Raw genomic sequence first — 19,595 nt, 5'->3', positions numbered from 1 at the left:
TGGCTGTCAGGTGTGTTTTCTGGGGAAGAGAAGAGCCCGCTCTACTCGCTTATATAGGGCCAGAAAGGCAGGAGCAGTAAGCCCTGGTTTAGTCGGAGAAATTTGGATTTTGAGGCTACTGTAGCACGTTCGTTTTTGTTCAAACATGGACTAATTAGGCTTAAAACGTTCGTCTCGCAATTTCCCACCAAACTGTGTAATTAGTTTTTCTTTTCATCTACATTTAATGCTCCATGCACAGGCCGCAAACATTCGATGTGACAGGTACTGTAGCAAATTTTTGGAATTTGGAGTCCAACTAAACAAGGCCTAAGTGTGGTAAATTTTATTCGGTTGGTTATTTAGTACCAAAAATGCTTTTTTTATTGCCATAATAATGGTGCACTGACTCTGATTCCATCCGAGGCTAAAAAAGGGGCCTCCCGCTGCTGTGGCATACTGGCATGTAGGCTGTAAAGGTAGACCGCCCATGTAATTGGACTTGTCCATAGAGTGGTAAAGCCTTCTCTCTTTTTTTTTACTATACGACTGAGTGTAAAAATACCTTCTCAGTGCCTCCTGCCTTTTCCAATTTGGAAAAAGTATTCACCAACCATTGTCGGAGCTAGAAATTGCTAGGATGCCTCTGTATTTTTCCTAAATGCTAGATCTAGAGATTTTGATGAAAAACTACCCTCTAATAGCTTTTTTTAAATGATTATCCAAATATAACTATCTTCTATTCTGGATTTTTTACTGGCAAAAAATAAAAGACGATAATGGCTCTCTAAAGTGCGCATGAGATGTAAAAAAAATAGTGAAAAGTGAAAAGATATAGAAAACAATTTTTATACAAATGACACTCCAAATAATGATTTAGAGAGTGGGATTTAGAAAGGCTCTTGAAGATACTCTCACTGGCCACCCCATTTGCGCCATCAGGTATCACTTGTGCTTAACAATTTTCTTTTTGACACGTCCTAACACACACACACACACACACACACACATATATATATATATATATATATATATATATATATATATATATATATATATATATATATATATATATATATATATATATATATATATATATATATATACACACATATTATGTAGCCACTTTGAGTTACGATAATTACTATGCTAATTTACAAAATTATAGTAACTCTTTACTATGTGATTACTATAACGTTATGATAAATGTCCTCATATGTTATAGTAACCCAACTATCATAAACATGTATTGACATTATCGTAAATTAGTATATAGAATTATCGTAAATAGAGGTGGCTACAGAATAATTTATTTTATAGCTAGCTACTGAATATACTCTCCATATATATATATATATATATATATATATATATATATATATATATATATATATATATATATATATATATATATATATATTATAATAATAATCTTAAACTCCACTAGGGATGTATCTCAACATACAAGTTGTCCTCCTCAGCAATGCACTATAATTCAAATCCACTAGCACATTCAATTGTGATGTCCACATTAGTAAGAGACACATGTATTTTATTGTCCACGTCAACATGTCACGCAATCCACTATCATTAATTTATAATAATAGTTTATTCCTTCTATAAGTAATTATATAGTCTTAGTTTGTTCTAAATCATTAGTAATTCCCGCAACAACGTACGGGTTATGCTTCTATTTACTACTAATCAAATGCTCCTTTTAATTTAATACCTCTAGTTTTCTCCACCTATGCCATATGAAAAATAATCTAAAGTAACCATAATGAGATATAATTTTCAAAAAAAGACATAATGAAAGTCTAAATTATCCACCACTACAAATAATCTAATGTAAACAACCCCCATCAAAAGTTCTGCATTCTACTTTGATATAAATAACATATATATACAAATAATAAAAAGAATTTTTTCTACTCCTAGGGTGTACATATAAAAAAGTATACTTTAAAGACACACATACATTTCTATCTTAAACAACATACTCCCTTCGTTCTATAATATAGTGTATATAAATATTCAAAATTTATACACAAATATAATGAATGTATGGGATCAGAAAACAGTTTGCATGAAAATAGTAGAATAACTTTGGTAGGTATTATATTGTTATTTGTCATTTATCAATCAATCATCATTAATCATGTTGTTGAAAGGTCCTAATGGTTAGAGAGGGTTGAATAGCCTATTAAAAATTTTACAATAACACTAAGCCAAGTGGTTAGATAAATATAAGGCGAAGCGAATTTTACGCTAACACTACACTTGGGTTGCAAGCCACCTACCCAATTCTAATATCTATGATCTCTAGTATACACACAAGGGCTAAGCCACTAATTTACACCTAGGTGAACAAGCTAGCAAGAGAACTACAACTAAAGAGCTACACTAACTAGCTACAACTACCACAAACACTATATAAGGTAAAGGCACAATATAATACAAGAGAGTGGATAGAGAGATATACCACCGTGGCTAAGTGATCAATCAATGAATATCAAAGAATACCAAGGAGACAAATGATGACACAATCAATTTTTTCTCCGAGGTTCACTTGCTTGTCCGGCAAGCTAGTCCCCAGTTGTGGCGACTCACTCACTTGGAGGTTCATGCACTAATAGACATCACACGCCTAACCTACAACCGGGTGCCGCACAACCAACTACAAGATGAGGATCCATAAGCCTACGTGCAATTCACTAGAGTTGCCTTTGGCGCTCCGCCAGGAGAAGGCACAAGAACCCCTCACAATCACAATGATCGAAGCCGGAGACAATCACCTTCCTCCGCTCGATGATCTACCAATCACCGAGTCATCTAGGTGTCGGCAAACACAAGAGTAACAAGATCTCCACCAGCCCAAATCGTCCAACTAGTGCCACAAGATGCTAGAACAGTAAGCAATGCACTAGAGGCTCTTCAATCTCACTCAAGATGATGAAATCAAGTGTGCAAGTGAGTGGAGTGGTGTGCTTAGCTCCCAAAGGGTGTATGTAGGTGTAAGAGGTGCCAAGAGAGTGGCCAAGGCCGACCACCACCTCTATTTATAAGCCCACAAGCAAATAGAGCCGTTACCCCTTGGAGCTACTTTCTACGAGGGCACCAGACACGGTGGTGCTAGCACCGCCCTAGGGGTGGCGGTGCCCCCCAACGAATGGCCCAACGGCTAGTTTGACTGGCCAGGTGGGCACCAGACAGGCGGCGGTGTCACCGCCCCTATGGTGGCGATGACCACCCGGTCAACCCTCTGAAAAAAACAAGTCTGTGGAAAAAAGAGGTGGTGCACCTCCCTCATGACGGCGGTGCCAGTAGCGGTGACCAACCCCCTTTCCCACTCTCGGGACTGAAAAGCAGCGGTGGCACCACCCCACCAGTGGTGGTGACTAGGCGGTGCACCGCCCTCACCGCGGCAGTGTACACCGAACGCACCGGTGCCACCCTCTACTCTACTGCTCTCGACCGTGGTCAAGTGGGCACCGCCCTAGGGGTGGCGGTGCCACCAGATAGGGTGACAGTGCCCTACCAGAACACCTCCCTCTCGGCCTCCTTAGCTGGTCACCGCGACAGGGACGGCGGTGCACCGGACAAGGCATGGTTGTGCCTTTGGGATAGCACCCCAAGCCCGGTTATGCCTCTTTTCTTCACCTTTTTCACCACCTTTATAAATGTGCTAACACTCCAAGTGTTTCACCATCACGTGCAAGTGTGTTAGCATTTTCACAATTATTTTTCAAAGGTTAATCACTTTCTCATCGATTGTGCACTAGGCCTAAAATGCAATGCAAGTTTTCCAACACCTAGTGGCACTAGATGATCGAGTTATCAGATAAGAGCTCCCCTCTTAATAGTACGACCATCTATCCTAAATGTGATCACACTCTCTATAGTGTCTCGACCACCGAAAATAAAATGGCTCTATGGATATCACCTTTGCCTTGAGCCCATTTTGTTTTTCCCTTCCTTCTTTTCAAAATTCCGAAGCTTGTTCATCACATGTGTTCACACCATCACCATGATCTTTATTTTATGTGGACATCTCCGTCCATGAGTGCCACCTAGCTCCTTCACTTGGGTCGGACCAACCTATGTCAAATCCACATTTAGAGCATAGGATTAGTCCAAATAGGTTTCATCAATTAGCCAAAACCAAACTAAGGCTTTTAGTTGTTGATGATATCTTCCTATTAAGAAATAAAGTGAGGGTGCATACGTCTTTTAAGTTTTCTCATAATCTATCCTAAAATCTCTAGAATGCACTATATTACAGGACTAAGGGAGTACCTCATGCTAAAATTTCAACTAAAGACATGTCAAATACATATAGAAGTGCAACACAAGAGGAAGAACTATAAACAAGGATGGAAAAACATATAGAAGTGCAACTCATAAAATTTGCCATGCTACAGGAAATACCAGCACTGGGCCTTCCCTAGCTCATGTGACAGTGGAGGTGAGTTTGCTGCCCACTGAGTGGGACATTGGGGGCTGCTTGTGACTACAGGCTTCACCGGCACTACCGGAGACGGCTTCTTTGTCGAGTGTCCTAGACTTTGCCGAGTACTTTTTATCGGGCTCTCGGCAAAGAGGCTATTTGCCGAGTGCCAGAGATAAAGCACTCGGTAAACAACTAGCACTCGGTAAAGAGGTAGTTTGCCGAGTAGTCGAGCACTTGGCAAACAATAACACTCGGCAAAAGGGCCACCGCCGTTAACCCTTTGCCGAGTGTCTTTTTCTAACACTTAGTAAAACGGTGATTTGCCGAGTGTCATTTTTTAACACTCAGGCAAACCATATTTTTTTCTTCACTTTTGACCTCCTAAACTTTTTTTGCAGTCCTCATACAATACCTGGTACTCCATGTTCCAATGTGGCACATTTCTCGAATTTTTTCTATATTTCTTTAATTTATTTCATTTAATTGAATTTTCTTGGATAATTCAAATTATAACTGCTAGTCATTCGAATAATAAAAAAATGATATTCATGTTATTTAGTATAATATGAGGCCATATCTAGGAACAAACCACCAATTTCGAACATCTTGTTCATGAAACATGACCACGAAACCTGCGGTCGAGTTGTTTTTAAATTCTATAAAAAGCAAACTGAAGTACAAAAATCATGAAACTTGTCTAGATGTCATGATATCATATGTGGAGGCTGTGATAACAATTTGAGAAGTTTTTCGCACAAGTTGTCATGTACGATGCTTGCAAACCGAAGAATCTCCGAAGAAGTTTCATGATTTCAGTAAGAGGCCAACGAGGTGGTAAGCATCGTATGTGACAAACTTGCAGCGAAACCTCCTCAATTTTTTATCACAAGCCTCCACATATGATATCATGACATCTCGACAAGTTTAAGATTTTCGGTCTTTGTTTGCTTTTTATAGAGTTTAAAAACAACTCGACCGCAAGTTCGTGGTCATGTTTCAGTGAGCAAGATGTTCAAAATTGGTGGTCTGTTCCTAGGATACGGCCTCACATTATACTAAATAACATGAATATCATTTTCCCATTCATTTTTTTCATTATTCGAATGACTAGCAGTTATAATTTGAATTATCCAAGAAAATTCAATTAAATGAAATAAATTAAAGAAATATAGAAAATGTCTAAGAAATGTGCCATATTGGAAAATGGAGTACCAGGTATTGTATGAGGACTACAGAAAAAGTTTGGGGGCAGAAAGAAAAAATAAATAAAAACGGTTTGCCGAGTGTCTGCGTTTGGCGCTCGGCAAAGGAGCCTCTTTGCAGAGTGCTAAGACGGCTAGCACTCGGCAAAGAATTTTAATTTTTAAAAAAACCCTCTTTGTCGTATGCCAGGCCGGGTGGCACTCGGCAAAGAATTTAGAAAAAATAAAAGAATACTTTACCGAGTGCCAGATCAGGGGCACTCGACAAAGATTTTTTTAAAAAAAACTCTTTGCCGAGTGCCAAGCCAGGTGGCACTCGACAGAGAATTAAAAAAAATTAAAAATACTTTGTCGAGTGCCAGATCGGGGCACTCGACAAAGGGGGGATTTTACCCGCTGGCCCAGCTGGCCCACACACATCGCACACACGCACACACGCACGCAGGCAGCTGACCGCACCAGCGCCATCGTCACCGCCCGTACCAGCGCCACCCCTGCCCCCCACCCCTACCCCCGCTCGCGCCCATGCCACCCCCCGCGTTGCGCCGCCGGAGGAGGAGGAGAAAGAGAGGAGGAGGAGGAGAGGAGGAGAGGAGGAGAGGAGGAAGATGGAGGAAGGAGGAAGAGAAGGAGGAGGAGGAAGAAGGAGGAAGGAGGAAGAAGGAGGAGGTGGTGGAGGTGTCCCTGGCCGCGGTTGCCACGTCCCCGGTGCTTCCCCAGCCATCGCCTTAATCACTGGTGCCCTTGGCCCCATCACCACCGCCGCCCTACGACGCCCACTAGATATGCCCTACCGTCGTCGTCATCGTAGTATTACTAGTAGTTGCGGTAGTAGTAGTGGTAGAGTAGCAGTGGTGGTAGTCATAGGAGTGGTTGTGACATTGTTATATATATGTGGTTGGATATAATCTTGTGCATATCGGCCATCGTGTCGTTCATATATATGTGCACGTCGGCCATCGTGCCGTTGGTTTTCTTGTAGGTTTTGGAAACCTCACCGTGCAGGGGAGGTGTTGCCGAAATTTTGTATTGATAGTTTTATGTTTCTTTTTTGCTGAGAAGAGCCCGTCGGAGTGGAGCAGAGTACCTCGGCGACATCAATCACCTTCCTCGCTGCTATGGGTCTACCTACACCGCGTCGCCTCACCACTGCACCGACCCACCATGGCCCCGCTAGCCTGACTCCACTGCCACCCTAGGTATAACCCCTCTTTCAATATCATAGGTCGTAGATCACGTAACCCAGTTAGGCGTCTCCCGTTCGAAAGAGATATGGTTGGAAATATGCAAATATTTCCATATCTAAAACCGTATCTGTTTCGAATTGTCCATGTTTTTTGGATAGCCCGTGGATGCATAGGTGGGGTTAGTTTCCATGGTTTGCTCCAATCCGAGACAGAGTTTCGGCATCATCTCCCTGTTGTTCTCCGAATACACACTCTCCCTGGCAGGACGTGTATTTAGGAGAACAGCGGGGAGGTGCTACCGAAATTCTATCTTGAATAGGAGTAGAGCATGGAAACTAATCTCATCTACGGATCCTCGCATGGGATTAGGACCTATCCTCACCTATTTGATAGTAGGAATATCGTGTAGATGCAATTGATGTTTATATTACTCGCCGCTATATATGTTAGAGGATGGAGGACCGTGAGTGGATGTACACGGGCCGCGCAAGTCAGGTTCAGGTCACCAATGAATGGATCGACAAGACCGATGCTTTTCTTGGAACAGGGCATTTGGCGTGGCTGCTAAAGGAGCAAGAAAAATTTGTTGTCCCTACAGCAAATATGCAAACAGGAAAAGACAAACAAAGAAGGTCATGGGGGAACATCTTTGGAAGAATGGATTTACGGCAGACTATACCCGGTGGGTCTACCATGGTGAAGCCGATCGTATGAGAGAGGAGGTGGTGAGACCACGCGTCGAGGATTATGATGCTAATGTCGGGGTAGCAAACATGTTAAATGACTATCACGAGGCACAGTTCACTGAAGGACATACGGAGGAGGAGCTAGAGGCAACCGTAAAGGCGTTCTACGACATGTTTGTCATGGCACAGAAACCCCTTCACGGCCAGACAAAGGTTTCTCAACTAGATGCCATTGGACGCATAATGGCGTTAAAGTCCCAGTATAGCCTGAGTTGAGATGCCTTCGATGGTATGTTGACAGTTATTGGTAGCCTGCTTCTGGAGGGTCACCTTCTGCCAAAGAGCATACACGAGTCATAGAAACTCCTTCGTGCACTTAAGATGCCATATGAGTAGATACATGCTTGCCCGAAGGGGTGCGTCTTATTTAGGAAAGAATATGTGGAAGCAAAGTACTATCCAAAGTGTAAATCCTCTAGGTTCCTAGAGATAGATTCTGGTGATGGACTAGAAGAGGCAGCTTGACATTCCCGTGACAATCCTACGGCACCTTCCTGTTCATACCGAGGATCCAACGGCTATACATGACCGAGGAATCCGTGAAACAGATGACATGGCACAAAAATAGGCAAATGATACAATCCTAACAGGATGGTACATGCATCCGATGGTGAAGCATGGACCCACTTTGATGGCATTCATCATGAGAAAACTAAAGAGGCTCATAATGTACGTGTTGCACTGGCAACAGATCGGTTCAATCCTTATGGAATGATGGGTGTGTTCATGGACACCCGGGGAATACACATGTTGGCCCATGTTCAGTTATCCCCCTCAATCTACTCCTAGCGTATGCTTTCAATGACAGAACAGTATTCTTGTCAGTTGATAATTCCTGGACACCCGAGAAATAATATGGGTGTGTTCATGGAGCCTGTGATTGATGAATTGGTCCGTGCTTGGGAGGAAGGGGTATAGACATACGATCGAGCTACAAAGAAAAACTTCAAATGCATGTTTGGTACCACTACTCCCTTGCATGACTTCCTGGCAGTATTGGATATTCTGCGCCTGGTGTGTTCACGGGAAGTTCCCATGCCCTAGTATGCAAGGAAGGTCTGAGGTTCATTTGGTTGCAGAAGGGTGGTAAGTATTCATCGTTCTACAAACATCGACTAATTCCTCCCTCTTGACCATGCATTCAGACTAGACATCAAGAACTTTATGAAAGGTTTCATACTGATAGACCCTGCACCACCGATAATGACTGGTGCCGTGGTTTAGTGAACAGGTAGATGGTCTCGTGGTTAATCCAGAAGGTGGTTTTGTGGGATATGGTGAGCAACATATGTGGACTCATAAGTTGGGCTTGACTCGGCTCCCCTATTTTGATGACCTTCTCCTTCCACACAACATTGATGTAATGCACACTAAAAAGAATGTCATCGAGGCACTTTGGGCAACAATCATGGACATTCCTGACAACTCAAAGGACAACATTAAGGCTAGAGTGGATCTGGCAATGTTATGCGATAGACCAAACCAACATATGAAGCCTCCTAGTCATGGCAAGACATGGAGAAGGCCTAAGGCCAATTTTGTCTTGAGCAAGACCCAAAGGAGGGAAGTACTAGAATGGATCCAGACGTTAATGTTCCCTAATGGGTATGCAGGTAATCTGAGGAGGGGAGTGAACTTATCTACTATGCGAGTCTTAGGGATGAAGAGTCATGACTACCACATATGGATTGAATAGCCTCAGCGGATACGCAGAAACATAGGTACGCAAATTCATTTATTTATTCTAACGCTCAATTCTGCATGATTTCTAATCATCTTGCTGTTTTTCTCGCAGTCGGCATCACATGGTGGCCAGCCTTGCTCCATCTTCAAGGCATTTGCTATGGCCCACAAGGGCAAGGCGACGTCCGACGTCGACTACAACCCGGAGGACGGGCCCAAGACGTACAGCAATGCGACCGTCCACAACCGTCTAGTGAGTACACATCGATGACAAGGGAGGTACATGGGCCAGAGTATGATCCGAGCATCGAGGACCTTGATGGAGAAGTCATCATGAGGGTGGGAGGAGGCAAGAAGCATGGGCGGTACTGGATTGGCGACGGCGCAATCGACTCAGCCGCTACTCCTAGTCTCTCCCAGATTCGAGCAAGCAGCACGAGCCCGAGCCTGGCCATACGACCTCGGCAGGACACTTCACACCACCGGGTGGAGGCACTCGAGGTTATTCCTGGTTTATTCGTTGTTCATTGGTTTTTTCATACCTTTCTTTTGCATTATTGTAACATTGGGGTGAATATATTGTAGGCCCAACTAGAACAAGAGAGGAGGATACGGGAGCAGATGCAGGCGAACATGAAGAGGGTGGAGGCCGAGCAGCGGAGGATGACGGAGATTCTTTAGTACATGCAAAGTCTTGGCGCCGCTACGGGTGTAGTTCCGCCACCTTCGCTATTCGCTCCACCTCCACCTCCTCACTATTCTACTCCTATGAGTATAAATGTTTTAGTTTGTATGTTCATGCTTACGGTCAAACCTAGTGGAGTATGAAAGTTTTATTCATGTATGGTATATATTTATCTTGTCTCACACATGCAATCTCTTTTTCTTTGTGCAGAATCAATCGGTGACATCGAATGATCCTCATGCTTTAGCGAGTCCTTCACCAAATTAGTCTCACTGGCCATCTTGGTGATGATACTTGTGGTTGTTAATGGTACTTCTATTTGCAATTGTGGTTGTAGATGATGGAGCACTTGGATTACTTGTGAACTTATTTGTGATATATTGTGAGACATATGACGTTTGTGATATATATGTGGTGTTGGTGATATATATGTGCTGTTGATGATATATATGTGATGTTGGTGATGTTTGTTATATATATCTTCGATTTGTTTGGATGGGATGTAAAAAACAAATAAAAAAGTTGTTTTCAGTCACTTTGCCGAGTGCAATGGCCATGACACTCGGTAAAGTGACTACCTGGGAACATGCTTTGCCGAGTGCAAAGGCCATTGCACTCGATAAACATCACAGATTTGTCGAGTGCCACGGGCCAGGCACTCGGCAAAGGTCGCCTGTTTGCCGAGTGTCTTGACAGGACACTCGGCAAATAGGCTACCTTTGCCGAGTGTCTTGCTGGTGGCACTCGGCACAGTGGCCACATTTGCCGAGTGTCTGAGTCAACGACGCTTGGCAAAGCGGCGACCTTTGCCGAGTGCTTGACCTTGACACTCGCCGTCACGGTGGCGCTCGCCGTCACGGCGACTTTTCTTTACCGAGTGTCAGATTAGCACTCGGCAAAGGCTTTGCCGAGCGCCCGATAAAGTGCACTCGACAAAGAGGTCTTTGCCGATAAACTGTTTACCAAGCGCCCTTTGCTGAGTGTAACACTCAGCAAAGACTTTGCCGAGTGTATATCGGCCTTTGCGGAGTGCCTGAGGCACTCGACAAAGAAGCTGAATCCGGTAGTACGGTTTGCACAATAGCTAAAGCTCTCTTGCTCAACCGAAACGTCCTGCTTGGGGGCACTTGCACAGCTCAAGAAGGCTGCGCTGCTTGGGGGCAGCCTCCCAGCAATGAACCGATCACCCCCTACCGGAGGCCCCAACACCACCAGACCACACGTGGATAAGGTTGACTCCACCTTAGGCCTTCCACAATGTGGAAGTAGAGCCAACAAAAAAACTGGGGCCCATGACTAAAACCAGGAACGCTCCTCAAGTGTTGCAATGTGGATAGCCGTTGGCATCACTGGTGGTGGGACCCGTGTGATAGATAAAAAAAAATACTACGCAGAAGCCGGTAGCTAAGCAACTAGTACTCGGCTAGGAGCGACGTGAGCACAAAAGTACCAACAAAATTGTTTTCTATTCATTGGACATCAGTTGGGAGTGACACAAGTTCTTGCCCCGCTCCCTGTTTTTCTAGCACCGGTACAAGTTAGAATCGATTGTCCTAGTGGGAGAAGCGGTTCCTAATTTTTCTCTCTCCAAAATAAGCATTGCTCAAGCCACATGTGGAGGGCAGGCACGGAGCCAGCGGTGGGGCTAGGAGGGCTCCAGCCAGGCCCGGTCCTGGCGGGGGTCGAGCAGTGCCCCCGCACTGGGCCCTCGGATCCTTGGGGCCCTCCCAGGAATCTAAAGGCAGCGTTGGTTTGGCTGTCAGGCACGTTGCCAGTTTAATTTGCGACACGTTCAACCTTGTGGCATCGTTTCACTTAATGCTCGAGTTGTAGCCTATACTTGTATAATCTCAGCTTCTATACATGTGCTTGTGCAACGTGACGTGATCCACGTGACTTTGTCAATAGACTATTAATTCCAACTTCATCTGTCCCACATTATAAGACGTTTTGACAATTCTAAATTTATACCTTTTACTATGTATCTAGACATAATATATCTAGGTGCATAGCAAAAGTCATGAATCTAAAAAAACTAAAATATCTTATAATTTGAAACGGAGTACCTTTTATCGTTTACTCAGTCTCACTATTTGTTAGTTCATCCATCCTAAAATAAGTATATACCCTATTAATCAAGGAGTCAAATATTTTTAAGTTCGATCAAATATATATACACAATAATACTAACATTTATTATGTGCAATAAGCATTATTATATTAGTTGTGCATTATATATTTATAATAAACTATTTTAAGAAACAAATATTGATATTATTTTATAGTTAAATTTAAAAGAGTTTGACTCTCTGGGAAGCGTGATGTGTGTTTATTTTAAGACAAAATGAGAATATGTTAAATACCAAACTAAAACACCGTGACCGATCCCCTGCACGTACGGATTGGCGCACAAAATTACATAATCATTTTTTACCTGTAAATATTAAATTGCTTGATAATTTTAAATGTGTTTATTGGTAACATTTCATATGCATATTTTTCCCTTTATTTCAATTTTTAAGGGGCCTTCGTCTATGATTTCGCTTTAGGCCCTTAAACCCTCAGGACCGGCCCCGCTCCAGCCCCCCTACCGCTCGCGAGCAAGCGAAGCCCCGTAGAGCCGCCGTCTGAAATTTCAGCTGTAGATGTATAGGTAGGAGGGGCTAAGATTTGCTGAATATCTTTTCTTACTAATTACCGTTGTTTAGCCCATCCTAAAATTTTTCCTACCTTCGTCCCTGGTGGAGGGCCTTACAAAATGTTTGATCTGCCCTCGCAGTCTCACCGTCAAGCGTCATCCATGTCACCCCCAACCCAACTCAGTTAACAAAATTGGAAGAATAGCGTCACATCACCAGCATGCATTTATCTAACCATTCGCGTTGAAGAAAGCTGGGTGCTGCCTCCAGTCGGATGCTTTTTCGAGGGCACGCTGTTCACACAATCACACGTCCAAAGGTTTGGGATGCTGTGCAAAGCGTGGACACGTTTGCTTAAGCTTTGCTCATGCACTCTCGTAAGTCATAATAATGCTGGGTTGTTGATTAAACTCATCCTTGCTTGTCTGGTTAAACATTATTCTATCTCACACGTACTTCAACGTAATAAATAATCAATCTCCCAAACAACATTTGAAAGTTTTTGAATCAAACAACGTTAGCAACTGGATTTGAAATCCATTGTCTCTCTTAGCCTTTCTCCAACAGCGGTCGCACTTGATCATTGATGGTTCAAAATTGCATCAATCCATATGTGTTGGGGTCGATATGAGTGGAACTTTGAACTTAATTTCAACCCCAATCTGCCTCAATATATGTGGACTGAGGTGAATCCAACATCGTCCAAACAAGGTCTAACTAATTAAAACACATTTTATTAAACGAATTCTCTGAGAAAAGAAGGATATTGATCAATTTAAATGTACGGGAGAGTGTTTCATTCCCAGCTTTGTTGATGGCGACACGAGGAAATTCATGCACCGGTTGGTGCTCGGTGGTCTCTTTTGCGAAAGCAGAATTTCGCAGCCGGTCATTATCGGCTGATTCGGTTATTTTGGTTGTGGATAAGATCAAAATCATCGGTGAAACGCGTGTCACTCACATCTGTTATACTAAGTTTGTGGACACTGCCACATTACTCCATATGGTAAAAGTGTTTTCTGTGATTTTACTCATCTCCATTGGTGTACTTTGGATTTTTTGTTTCTTTATGGGATTATCCATAAGGAAAACAAAAAACACTTGAAATTTAAGTTGCAACTCCATAGATTTGACATTGAGTATTTACTGCATGCCCAAAATTCTATTCTTGCACTTGATTGAATGACACGACATTTCAGGGTGGACGCATGTAAGCCGAAAGCCGAACCGAACAGTCGGTTTTTCGGATGTTCTGCTCAACTTCGGGGTTTTAATCTAGAAAGTTCGGTTGTCGGCTCCATTCTCGTTTTTTTACTGAAACTCAAACCAATAAACCGTTTGAACTGAAGAAGCCAGCCTCCTACGTAGATCACTCAGAGCCCACCACGATGGCCCAAGTGCTCCCAACAGGCCCACACTATAAGCCTAAACCCCCGACCCACCTCCCTCAGCCACTCTCCTACTACTCTTGGGCCCACTTGCACGCCACACCCTAACCCTAGCCTGCGCGGATTGGGCAGTGGCGGCGCTTGTAGGGACTATGGCGGCGGTGCTTGCAGAAGCCGCGGAAGCGGCAGGACCGCTCGTCGAGCAGGGAGTAAGGTGGTCGAGGTGACGTGATCGCTCGAGCAGGAGCGAGCGAACAGCATAGGCGCGAGAAGGTGCTAGGAGCGACATGCCTGCCTCGGTATCACTGTAGCTGCTAGTGCCTAGCCACCGGGGCCGAGACGCGCAGGCGCACCTACGGCCCTACGCCACCACCTTGTCGCACTCACCGGTCGCCGGCCCTATGTGAGAAGTTTGATTTGGGATCTTAGGGATTGGATTGCAGTTTGATTTAGGGTATTGGGGAATGGATTGGAGTTGGAGTTGGAGATGGGGATGGGGATTTTTCTAGTTTTTTTCCTGCTGCAGACCTTGACAGTTCAGTGTTTCAGTTTTAATCGAAAAACCGAAATAGAAAATCGAAACCGAAATTGACGTTTTCTATTTTGTAATTAACCGGTCTTTTGCCTAGTCTTTCTACTCCCTCCGTCCTAAAATACAATGGTTCAAGTTTATCCTAAATTAAACTATGTTAAATTTAATTAAGCTTACAGAGAAAAGTATTAACATCTATTAAATTAAAGATATAAATTACAAGGATATATTTCATAATGTATCAATGATACTAATTTGATGTAAATGATATCATTTTTTTATACATTTGGTCAAGCTTAGAACAGTTTAACTTATGATAAATTTGGGTTCATTATGTTCCAATACTTAAGAAGAAAGAATACCCGACATACGACCCACTTTATTGTTTGCCTTTTCCCTTAAGTGAAAGCTGCTATTGCCTGGGTTCTCTTGCAGGGCTGAAGAGAAATGGCTGGACAATGTGGCTCCAGGAGAGATGATACCACGATGCCTTTTGCTTTCAGTACCCGGCCACCTCTCTGACCTCCTGCGGTCCTGCCACTTTCTGAATCCTAGATTAGATAGTACTGTATTCGTTTCGAGTGTGAAAATTCTAGTGCATTATTTTGGAGTTGTGACTGTGCAGACCAAGTCTGTGATCTGATCGACGATCATGCCGTGGTCTGGCTATGTTTGGAACTGGAAGATGGTATATTTCACACCTCGGGTTGTTGTGCTCGTTTCGGTTTCGACACGCATGGCCTGTATCTTTTGTGCTAGATATATAGCTTTGGGGTTCAGAGAAGTTGGTAGAGCAAAGATAAAGCTGCAGATATGATGTTGGGATTTGGTCACCAGTGAATCCATGAAAGTGATTACATCACTTCTTTTTAATCAAATACAAGGCAAACATTCACATGAATACACGTACACTCATTTCTATAAACGCGGCCATATATACACGTACATCAAAAGACTAAACCGACATATCTCGAGATGAAATCACTATATTAGAAAACGTATTTTTGAATAAGGTGACTTCTGGTTTTCATTATTAGACCTGTTTTGAGCACTGTGCAAGTCTGCATAAGAGTATCTGCAGACAATCAAATATGGACAAACTGCATTGCATAAGTCTTGATACGTACTAATTCAAACAACCAAATACGTCCTAAGCAAATAGAATCCTTCCTTACCCCTATGATTGAAGAACAACTTAACTATATATTCATGCATGTGGAAAAGCATAAACTTCACTGATCCAGAGATCAAACAAAGTATAGAGACAAGCCGACAACACTACTGAAAAATGAACGGCTGCACGAGCAGGCCACCACCATCTCCCCTAACGGCATGTAAGTCCTTCACAAACTGTGAAGAGGGTTTCATTTTTTTGACAGGACTCCAAAGCGTATTTTAGCTAGGAAAGTCACCTTTTGTCTCCCCAAAACAAAGTGAAACCTAGGCAGCAGGCATCCTCTACCCCCTTGAACAAACTGCAAGTGTAGTCCCCACAAAAAAAAATGATAAAAGAGACTAACAATAGCTGACAAGTGGCCCCATGTACCGCGTGTCATCCTTATAGACCCACATGTCAGTGACTTTTGGAAGGGCAACACTATCATATTTAGCCTCTCTTTTTTTTAAGAGTAGCCTCCTATTTAAGATGTTCAACTTTAACACTCCTACGCGTGAATGATGTCAACCTAATCACTTTTAACTTTTATGTGCGAGGACTAATCAGTTGTGACTCAAGGATCGGCAAAAAAGAAACAATGGCCCTAACCTTTCGCGCCTGTGCTACTCATGTGTCCGACGAGCTTTGAGCCGGATCCAGCACCACAAAGGCAAGGATCGGACGGTGCACTTACAGCTGCTCGTCAGCTCATGGTTTGTACACTAAAAAATTGGAAAAAGTTTATGCTCTGCTGATGCGAAGGCAGTGCAGGCAACAAAATGGACCCGGAGACAAACTTTTGCAACATATCAGTAAACAATGGCAGACAGTGGAATAGAAGTAGGCAACTAGGCACCCACTTGGTACTAGTTTTAGTACCCTTGATGATAAATCAAATTCTTCTTAATGCATGAAATCGTGCTAGAAAATAAATAAATCTTTGTTCACCGCCGGTACATTGCTAACTGGAATGCGTGTATGAATTGAACTTTAGGAAAGCCGTTTTCCAATCCTAGATGGGGGAATAAGTTCGGTCTGGCATATGTTTCCCTAGGTTCATGGGGAAAAAAATTATATGATACAGGATGAAGAAGCCCCAGATCCTTGCCAAACCTGTTTACCTGTATTGTGCGAGTGCGGCCCACTGATTTTGGTGGCACCAGATGTTCTTTGACTTGTTTAATTACATATACTTTACTTTCTTTATTTTCTTTGTTGTTTCCTTTTGCATAATGCGTTTCTTGGCTTGTTTCAAAGATCGGAACTTTATTAATAAAGCTTTTTCTGTTAAAAAAAATCAATATACTTTTCTCAATAGACAAGTCTCAGATCCCAAAATGTCACTGCAAAACAGATGTCCTCACAGCTTGTGCAAATGGTCCTATTCTTTTATTTATTGATGATCCACCATATTTTAGAAGAAAGACAGCATTGGCGAATATGCAGACATCAATTTTGCTGTGTGATTTCTTATATCAGGGAATTTTTCCAGTGGCGCATAGAACAAAAATCAAGTCCATCCACCACCATACGTACTAGTCTAGTTTCTGTACCTTGAAAAATCAACTGTTTGTTAATTAGGTGATACTGTGATAGAAAATTCCTAGATAAAGCTTAGTATAATTCTCATATATAAACTTCATCCATGTCCACCATCCTTGCGATGGACTCGTGTCAAACAAGGAGCAGTGGAAGGAAGACAAACTGACCACCCAAAATCACTCCCTTACTGTAATCAGGCCTCCAATGGGAGAAGTTTACGAGAATTTGTGTGGATTTGACTTTGCTACTAGAGTTCGCCGGAAGTTTTTTTAATATACTGTGTTATGTCTTTAGAGTATTTGGTGACGTCCGATATTGCTTTCATCAAAAGTAGAATGATTCATTACTTAAAAAAAGATTCCAATCCGGAAATGCCACTACAAAATCAAAGTCCTTTCATGCGCCATTGCTTTTGCGAATGGTTGTGTTCATTATTTTATTCAGTCGTGTATTTCAAAAGCAGTGGCATTATACATGAGCATCAATTTTATAGTGTCATTTGAAGGACCAAGAAATTTTTTCAACAGAATATGGCGCAAATTTCAATGATCCGTCCATCACCGTGGTACAAGATTAAATTGGTACCTCGAAAATCAACTCCTTGTTAATTACATTGTGCTAGAGAATAAGTCCATTTCTCATCCACCATACAATGCCCAGGTACGGTATCTATCTGAAAATGCATGTACCTGAGACATTGCAGTGAAAGGAAGAATAAACATAGCGTCAAAAGCCACTGCACTATTATATTTGTAATAAGGCCTCCAATGGGAGGAGAGTTGTGCGACAATTTGCATGGATTTGAGTATATTTGACTATGCTACCTACATGTACTCTGCAGCAACGCACTAACAGAAAAGGCCAAGGATTAGTTCACTTTGTGCTCACCTCGCAGCTAGTCAAAATTCTTGCAAAGCTCTCCTGTCATTGTAGGCCTTGGTGTGTGTAGCTAGTGTGTACCGAGCAGCAGCGGACCAGCACTCGAATAGAGCCCGGGCGAAGCTCAAAACTTCGTGTAAGCAATTGTCAGGATTATCAAAAAGGTTTTTAAAACAACCTTCTCAATTCTCAGGGCGAGCAATTATCATGTGACAGTTGATACCCAGTTTATCACTTGTTCTGAATTTACAATGCACATCACACTTACAGACTGTCATATACGGCAAAGGCACTACGTCTACATCACGATGCAGTATAAAAAAAGGGCGTACCCAGTGTAGAGAGCTTCCGCTCTGTGCGGGGTCTAGGGAAGGGTGTCAGTGGCAAGCCTTACCCTCGCCTGTGCAATGCGAGGAGACCGCGACTCGAACCCGGGACCTTCCGGTCACAGGCAGTAAGACTCTACCGCTTGCACCAGGCCCGCCCTTCATCACGATGCAGCATAAACCAACAAAAAATGATTAGTATATCCATCCAAAGAATTAATTGCAAATAAGCAAGGTGTACTGAGACCTCACGATCCATGAAGATTTTGGATTTCAACTTTCAAAGTTTGGAGCTTACCCTCGATAGCAGATAGCTCACCCTGAACTCCCTGTAACCAATCTATTTTCCGCTGACATGCTTCCTGGTACGGTTTGCTGATAACCTCAACAAAGCGGATTAGGTTAGTAGCACTCTGTGAGATATCCTTTTGGATAGCTTCATCAACTTTTCGAGAGAGTTCATCGGCAGCCTTGTTAACCTTCTCTATTGCAAGCTTCCGTCGACCAGGGAAACTTGATAAAACAAAAAACCTGAAGAAGGACAAATCAAAATGGTTACACATCAACCGTCCCATTTCAATGTCAAAAGATTTGCTAAAGAATGATGCACCAGTTATCAATTACTGAATTACCCGCCAGCTGAGCAGAGAGCAAGAGCAAGAAGATCTTCAAGAGTAGTTGACAAAACAGATGTCAAAAGAGAAGCTGACAGTCCAGCAATACCTAGCCCTCCAAATGTTCCAAAAGCCTTCACATGCAATAGCTAAGCTCAGAAGTAAAAAAACAAAACGCGAAAACAAGGACAAACAAAGCAGCCGTGGTTACAAGTCTAGGCATGCACTCTGCACTCAGATATATTACAAAACTTAAAATATTGTATTCTGTTAAACCTAAAATATTGTGAAGCGCTGAATGCTTTGGCTATTCTTACATTCCAATTCCCAGCACATGTATATTCTTTGCAGATTGAAGAGGGAAATGGACTAATTTCCCCCTAAATCCCTCCCGGTCTACTTCAATCGACAGGGAATGCATTTGTAAGGTGTGTATTCAAATGTTCCACATGACCACATACGATCAAATGCACTGAATTCTACTAAGTTTTCCTTCAGGGCTCAATTAGTTCATCATCTAGAAAGGTATCAGCAGGAAGCTTGACCACTTAAATATTCATGTAACAGACTGACAAGGGCAACGGAAA

General features: G+C 42.7%; 1 pseudogene; it reads right to left on the bottom strand.

Moving 5' to 3' along the window:
- Window positions 1–18,199: 18,199 nt before the first annotated feature.
- Window positions 18,200–19,595, bottom strand: part of LOC136510826 (probable transmembrane GTPase FZO-like, chloroplastic) — a 33,720-nt pseudogene continuing 32,324 nt past the window's right edge.

The sequence above is a fragment of the Miscanthus floridulus genome, chromosome 16 (genome assembly GCF_019320115.1).
Source record: "Miscanthus floridulus cultivar M001 chromosome 16, ASM1932011v1, whole genome shotgun sequence".
NCBI lineage: Eukaryota > Viridiplantae > Streptophyta > Magnoliopsida > Poales > Poaceae > Miscanthus > Miscanthus floridulus.
Note: the sequence above shows the minus strand (reverse complement) of the source record. Positions and strands in the feature narration are given on the sequence as shown.